Source organism: Coptis chinensis, chromosome 4 (assembly GCF_015680905.1).
Source record: "Coptis chinensis isolate HL-2020 chromosome 4, ASM1568090v1, whole genome shotgun sequence".
Taxonomy (NCBI): domain Eukaryota; kingdom Viridiplantae; phylum Streptophyta; class Magnoliopsida; order Ranunculales; family Ranunculaceae; genus Coptis; species Coptis chinensis.
In genome coordinates, this window is record NC_141459.1 from 107624275 (window position 1) to 107632755 (window position 8481).

The 8481-nt window shown below is 36.1% G+C and overlaps 1 protein-coding gene across 1 annotated transcript in view; it reads right to left on the bottom strand.

Moving 5' to 3' along the window:
• The window catches only part of LOC147506830 (uncharacterized), a 73707-nt gene that overhangs the window by 30545 nt on the left and 34681 nt on the right, over positions 1–8481 (bottom strand). The window lies entirely within an intron of this gene.

The window sequence follows — 8481 nt, forward strand, 5'->3', positions numbered from 1 at the left end:
TCACAATTCTCAAATTTCTACTCATATGATAACTAATGCATATTTGGTTCCAAACATCAGCGTAAAATTAATATCGAAGCTTGTGCAAGACCAAAAGATGACAAATGATACACAAAAAGAATAATGAGAATGAAAATGCGCCAGCTAACATTGCTTTCTTGATAGTTTCTCCTCCATACTTGGGAATCATCACAACCAGGGGCGGATCTAAAGGTTGGCTGACCGGGGCTACAGCCCCTCCCCCCCCCCCCCAAACTTCCCCCAAAAAAAAAATAGTACTATGCACACTAGCCCATAGGTGATAGGCCCACAAGTCACAATCAATTCTAGTTTGGTCTTGTCACGTTTGTTGTTTCTAACTTCCTAAAAAAAAAATCACAACTCACAATAGGGGCCCACATGTCACTATCCCTCTATCACAGTTTCTCACAACTCACAATCCAAGATTCTCAAAAAAATAAAACCGAAAAAAAAAAACCGAAAGGTCAACAAAAAAAAAAACTAAAAGGTCCTCTGTGTCGTACACTCGTACTGACGGTACTGTTCACAAAAGAAAATTTTGTTATCTATTATTATCTTCTTCCAGTCGGCAGTTCCAATTCCGTGCCTAACCTATTTATCATTTTATTTCATATTCGGCTATTCATTAGCAAAAGGCTAAGGTAAATTGTTTTGTATTATGCCTATATTTTTTATTTCGTTTTTGTTTTTCAATTTTCAAATACTAATGTGTTCTCTACTTGACTTATTGCCTTGTTAACTTATAGTTTATATTGGAGTATTAGATTGTCATTTAATTTTTTGTCTTATTTAATTAGTTGAATATTATTGTAGTTATTATTGTGATATTCTTTTTGTTTTAGTATAGAGCAAACTATTGATTTCTTAAATTATTATGATCTATCTTAGGTAAGAATGTCCGAACATCAAGCTCAAGTAAGAAAATGAAAACCATGTTTTCCTTCTTTAAACCCAAAGATGTCACCCCGGAAAATGATGTAACTTCTACATCATCTAGTCTTGATATTTCAAGACTTGATAGAGATGGCCAACCTCCTTCACAAGTTCAAGTTGTTGAAATTGAAGCAAGTTGAACCTTCTCCTCAATCCCAAAGAGTTAGTGTTGAAGAAGTTGACTCCACATCTTTATTTGAACGTGATCCAGGGTAAACGTGCTCCAATATATAATTACCCGGTTAATCAACAAGATGATGTTCGACGAGCTTTTTCTTGGAAAGGGGTGTTGGTTACTTGAACTCAGTGAGAAAAAGTATCCATCCACCATATTGAGGAAAGCAAACTCGTTGGTTCAACTCCTCTTGGTTCACACTATTTCCTTGGCTAGAGTACTCACTCTCCATACGGATAGAGCTTATTGTTTTCCATGTTTTATATTTGAAACAAATCGAAGCGTCCTGCATTCACCGTTGAAGGTTTTAAATGTTGGAAGAAGATTAATAATGGAAAGAAGTGTTCCTTTTGCAACATGAAGGAGGTCCATGCTCACTTCATGGTGGTCGTCATGATGATAGCTTGTGAAAATTTCATGAATCCTTTCGACATATAGATAATGTGTTAAATACATTATCTAAAGAAGAGGTTGTTAAGAACCGTTTGCTAGTCAAAGCTATTCTTGAGTGTATTCAATTTTTGCACTACAAAGGGATTTCTTTTTTAGAGGCCATGACGAGTCCAAAAAGTCAAAAAATGGTGGAAATTTCAAAAAGAGTGTTGGGATTTGCAAGCGATGTTGAATGACAAGGTTGCGAATTATTAAAAGATGCTCGAGAAATGCCACATATACCTCACATTCAATTCAAAAGACACTTTTGCATATCTATGCCGATAAAGTGAGAGAGAGAATTCGCGAGGAAATTGGTGATGCAAAATTTTGTGTCCTTGTTGATGAAGCACAAGATAATTCAAACAAGGAGCAAATGGCGATTGTCCTAAGATTTGTTGATAGAGGTGGTTTTGTTAGAGAGTATTTTCTTGGTATTGTTGGTGTTAAAGACACTTGTGCTTTAACTTTGAAAGAAGCTATATGCAATATCCTTGCTCGCCATAATTTGCATATTATAAATATGAGAGGTCAAGGTTATGATGGTGCTAGCAATATGCGTGGTCAATGGAATGGATTACAGGCATTGTTTCTGAAGGAGTGTCCATATGCATATTATGTGCATTGCTTTGCACATCGTCTACAACTTGCTCTAGTTGCGGCTTCTAAAGATGTTTCTGATGTTTGGTTGTTTTTTTCCAAGTTGGCTTCTATTGTTAATCTTCATGTTGCCCTGCCGTAAGCGGGGAGTTGGAAGATACTCAGAAAAATGAAATTGATATGCTGGTAGCTAGTGGTGAACTTGTTACTGGAAAATGAGCTAATAAAGTTTCTACTTTGCAACGAGCAGGAGATACTAGATGGAGTTCTCATTTTGCTTCGGTTTGTAGCCTGAAAGAGATGTTTGATTCAATTTGTATAGTTCTTGAAAGCGTCATGAAGAACGGGTCAAACAACTCTATGCGTGGAGAAGCTAAATGTGTTATTCTTGCAATGAAAAGTTTTGAGTTTGTTTTTCTTTTTCATTTATTGCATAAGACTATGGGAATTACTAATATCTTGTGTAAAGCCGTGCAAGAAAAGTCACAAGACATTTTAAATGCTATCAGCTTAGTCTCCAGTACGAAAGCACTTCTTCAAGAATTAAGAGGATCTTCTTGGGACGCTTTCCTTAGTGATGTGATTTTGTTTTGCAAAAAACATGACATTGATATCCCTGATATGGGTGCTCGACACATGGCGGGTACAGGTCATTCTTGCCAGCAGAAAGATTACATTGCAGTTGAGCACCACTACCGCGTCGAGTTATTTAATGCTGTAATAGATTACCGGTTGGTGGAATTAAATATGATTTCGGAAGAAACAATAGAGCTTCTTTATCTTAGTTACGCTTTGGATCCGAAAGATGCTTTTAAGTCCTTCAAAGATTGATGACATTTGCAAACTCGAGAAAAGTTTTATTGTGGAGACTTCACTAAACAAGAGATACATCATTTGAGAAGTCAACCGCAACATTACAAACTTGATGTGCTCAAGCATCCTCTTTTTTTCAGAAGTTGTCTACCATCTCCGAATTATGTCAAAGACTAGTTGAAACAAGAAAGATCAATATCTATTATTTGATTGATAGATTGATTCTGTCTTGTCTTGACATTTCCTATTTCACGACAACTACGTAAGCCAGCATTCTCAGCTATGAAATTGCTCAAAATACGACTTCGTAACAAGATGGGGGATGAATTTCTTGCAGATTGCATGACTATTTACATTGAACGGGAATTTGCTAAAGAAGTTGATTTGGATGCAATAATAGATGTATTTGATAAGAATCCACGCAGGTCAAAACTTCACTAGTGTGATGCTAATGTGTTATGTTATTCTTGCACATTTCTTTATTATATTTGTCTAGGTCTATAGTGAAAACACTATTTTGTCCATTTTGGGTAAGGTAATAAAAACAATAATTCTTTTGTTTATCAATGCTAGCTTATTGGTTCTTAAAAAAATCTTTAAAGGTTAACTCTATGGCACCCCCCCCCCCCCCCTTATCTAAAATCCTAGATCCGCCCCTGATCACAACAAGAATCCTAATATCTAGAGAAGTATCATTTTCAGGACACACCATTTTATAAAGATCTGACAAAATGGAGAACAAAAAAATTCAGTCAGAGACTTCATGCATGTGAGTAATAGTAGTGGAGTAATCGACAATTTGTGATTGAAGAATCAGCACCCCAGTAAGTTGGGTGTAACACCCCGCCTTTTTATTTTAATATTTAATTCATTTGTTTCATATTTGGTTATATATTTTTTTATTATTGGCCTTTTTATTCATATTAAAGTCCACAATATAGAAGAGAAAAACCGACCCGTGTATTTGTGTGTGGACCTAGGCCCTTCTGGAATACACAATAGAAGCCCTTTATGACTTAAAAAGGTGGGTTTTGGTATTTTAGGGATTTTAAAATCTGAAAATAATTATTAAAATTTGAGTAGAAAACCCTAGCAACCAAAAGAAGAAAAATTAAGGGAAGAAGAAGTTAAGGATTATCGGCACGACATCATTTTATCGGTCTTCTATTATAGATATTCAAATTTTGCAATCTCGGGTGAGTGGATATTTCTTTTTATTTCTCTTTGATATATATTCGCTTATACGATCTATTATCATAATTATTAATGTCTTGTGGTTTGACAAAAGATCGGTTAGAACGGATGATGCAAGTGTTGTTTGATATGGTGTCAAGATTAACAATTAAAATATAATGGGTAATTTCCACGTTGGTTTTCTGGTGGATAATTTGGTATGTACTAATACACTTATCTTGTGTGTGTTGGATTTATCCTCTTAAATTTTATTAAGGTTTGGTTATTTATATTAACTAGGAATATTTGAGAAGAAGATAAACTGAAAAAGGGTGACCTGAAAAACTACACTGCGCAGGCTGAAGTTTCTTACTAGATGGAAGTCAAATTATTATTGGATTGACTTCATATTTAATCTGTAGTTTTATAAGACATTGTAGTCTGACATTTTAAAACTTTAGACAGATCTAACAGTTGGATTTCTGTCGAGGCGCGCATAAGCGTGACAGGTCGTAATGTTTCTACACCAGAAAAACTGCAGTGCGCAGTCTTTTGTTTCTGCTTATATCTGTGCTATAAAATCCCCAAGTACTCCCTACTCGGTGCCTAGCCATCTGGTTAGCCCATTACTCCCCACAAGTGATCGGGGACAAGAAATCACTGAAAAATCGGCAGATATTTCAATTTATGAGTACTCGGGCCCGGGCGAGTTAATAGTGTAAAATCGGGCCTTTTTTTTAGCCCGCGAAGCAGGAAAAAAAAAAAAAAGGTCCAAACCAAAAATTTTGGGCTCGCGAAACCAAAAAAACGCACAGACGCACAGTTCGTCTTCTCCAGCAGCACAGCACAGGTACGCACAGTTCTTCTTCTCCATTTTTTTTTTATTCTTCTCTCATTTCTACTCACTTCTCATCACTTCTCATCCCTTTTCTTGTAATAAATAAAAAATTGTTGATTGTAATAAATAAATAAAAAATTCACAGCCAAGATTAAATGATTAATGATTTCGAAAGTTTTATTATTGACCCACCTAAAGTCTGTTTGAAGTAGTCAAAATTTCTGTGTTGTGGACTTGTGATGCGATGGTGTTGGAATTATTTTAGATCTGCCTTATGACTGTTATGAGTTGAAACTTCGTATTGCGTATAGATTATGTGACATTGTGATTGGTTTAGTTATGAAAATGGGTTGGACTGTTGGAGATATAGAGCTGGATTGTTTCTAATTGCAGCTGTGCCGCTGTGGTCATAATTTGGGTCACTCAGATTAATTAAAAACTAAATCAGAGAGTAAAGAACAAAAAGAGAGCACGACCACACCAAACACTATTTGGTATCTACTGTGATATGTTTACTGATTTTTTCCTTTGAATTGTTTTCTGAAATTTAGAGATGTCGTCTTCGAGAGCTTCGAATGAGCCTACAATTTACAAATATCTAACTGATACTCTGATAGTCGTAGACTTGTAGCAGACTAGCAGTCTATGCTCCGTTTTTTTGTTTATAAGACTGCTGCTACTATAGAATTCATCTAACCCTTCTTCTACTTCATCCCATATTGGCTGCACAAGTTCACAAAATTTTATATAAATTCTAGTGGTCAATTACCAGTTACCATATTGGTATTTCAATGTTAATTTATATGTAACATGTATTTGTAAAGAAATATAGTGTTTTAAAAAATCACCCGAGTAATCCCGATTAATCTCCGACCGAGTAGACCTACGCCGCTACTCGCTTCCACCGAAAGTAGCGACCAAGTAGCGGTTTAAAATCGCCCGATTAATCCCGATTAATCCCTCGACCGAGTAGACCTACTCGCTACTCGCGACCTCCACCGAGTAGCGGTTTAAAAAAATCTCCGAAAGTAATCCCGATTAATCCTCGACCGAGTAGACCTACTCGCACCTCCACCAAGTAGCGATTTAACTGCCCAGGCTTAGATGGTGACCTTTCCGTACTCGGATTTGTATGAAATTTAATCCATAGTTTCCTGACACATTGTAGTCTTTCATATTAGATTTTTAGATTTATCCAACGGCTTGATATCCGGTCGAGGCTTCCATTAGTGGGACTGGTCGTAGAGTAGAAACTACACCAGAAAACTGATGGGCGTAGTCCTTTGTTTCTGTTTAGATGGAGATCAACCTATTATCGGATTGACCTCAAATTTAAATCCGTAGATTCTTGATATCCAGTTAAATGACATATACAAATTTTAGGCAGATCCAATGGTGGGTTGTCTGTCAAGGCACGGATTAACAATGTTGTTAGAATTAGCTAAAGTTTAAAATGGATATAGTTGGGTGGTTACATGATGGCATTAGATGGTCAGTGGTTATTATACTTTTGATATATTCTTACTATTGTGGAAATATTGGTGTGGAATGAAAAGATATCTATATGTTTTCTTTTATCGTGATTATTAAAATATTTGGAGAATTGGTTAAGAACTACGAAGGCTTAGATTCCAATCTTGAAAGATTTGGATACGTAGGCAATTTTGAACAAAAGTGCAGCCACTATATCTATAATATATATATTAGTTTGTGTGATAACTATGTGATTGTGTTAGAAATTACTGTTGTTTTGAGACTGCATAAATATACATGTGTCAGATAGAAGTTGTATATGTATATAGACTTTAGTATATGTGGATCTGTTTTGGACATTAGTGTGTGTGGACTTGAATATGGACTAATGAACTATTTGTTTACGATATTGTGTATATGAGTGTGGTTATGTAAATTGTATTTGTTTGATTATAAGTCTATTTACATTCAATGATATTTAAGTGTTTGGTTTGCCTTGACGCGCGAAAATGACTCTCTGCATGTGTGATCTGTTTTGATATGAGTAATGCTAGTATAATTATAAGTGATAATAATGTTTTAATGTGTCGCCCACATCTTTAAAACTCTCCACGCCTTAGGATTTGGTAATGAGATATTATGACTTGTGATGCCATGTGATAGATGGGTATTCATTGAATGTGTCATGAATGACCCAATAGTTTGGACTGTCCTAGAGAGGAACTAAGGTATTCGCCTTGCGGGTTGATCGTATTCCTTGAATGTACGGGAATGTAGGTTTGTGTATTCCTTGAATGTGGCGGGAATGACTCAGGGCATTCATTGAATGTGCCATGAATGACCCGTTAGTGTTATGATAGGTATTCCTTGAATGTGGTGGGAATGACCCAAGGTATTCATTGAATGTGCTATGAATGACTTGAGATTTTATGGCTAAAGAGGCTGTGAGTATGTGTATGAAAAGCCCAGAGATGGCTGTGATATAGTGATACTCGGTAGGAGAAAGGCACACGTGTATGTGTGATTTGGCAAATGTGTAGAATGCAAATCGTGAAGTAGGAACTAAAGATTGGGTTGAGTCTGTTTATAAATGAGTCAACAAGATAATTAATAAGCAAAGTGAAATATTGATTTTACGTATGAGTGAGTTATTGCCTATGTATATTTATGTATTATGATGTATATGCTTTCTTACTAACGTTTTACGTACCTGTTTGCCCCAACTTTTCTTTTTCTACTAACAGATATCTGTGAATCAGACTTTGTTTATCATTATTAGCATAGTCTAAGTATTCCGTAGGAAGTTGAAGTACTGAATTGACCTTACAGTCTCGGACGAGATTATAATAGTAGCGCGCGATAGGACAGGCTAACATAAAGGTCCAATTGCTGGCTAAAATAGATCGTGGTCTTCTTCTTCGCTCCCTCCCATCTCTGCTGCTGCTGCTCTCATCTCTCGGCTTAGGTAATTTAAATAAATAAAACCGCCTAGCGCCTAGCCCGTCTAAGTGCCGTCTAGAAGGCCTAGGCGTTCCCCCACTGCCTGCCTACTGCCTACTGCCTACCGATTTTTAGAACATTGGATATTACTATGAACTAATTCCTCACACAGCACCTACAACAATGTAGTGACTCAAGCTATATGAATTATGGGCTTAAATAGTGTAACTAGGAATCTTGGGCTCGGGTTTTATATGGTTAGTACAACCCGACCCGGTTAGAGTCCAGTCCAGTTAAGTTAAACACTTAAACCCACACTTTATTACAAAACTCTTAAACCTTGTATCTCTTTTTTTAGTTTTGTTTTTCAGAACGTAAGAATGGTGGCAGACTCGAAATCAGCCTTCATTGACCAAACAGTGGTACCAGGAGATGTGGTGTTGGACCTTTCAAGTATGTCTAACCATACTATCAAGTTAGGCCAAGGCCTTCGGCCAGGTTCATTTTTTATTTATTTTTTATATTATTTTATTGAGTTTCATGTTACTGTGTTTATTTAATTAATTTATTATTAATAATAGGA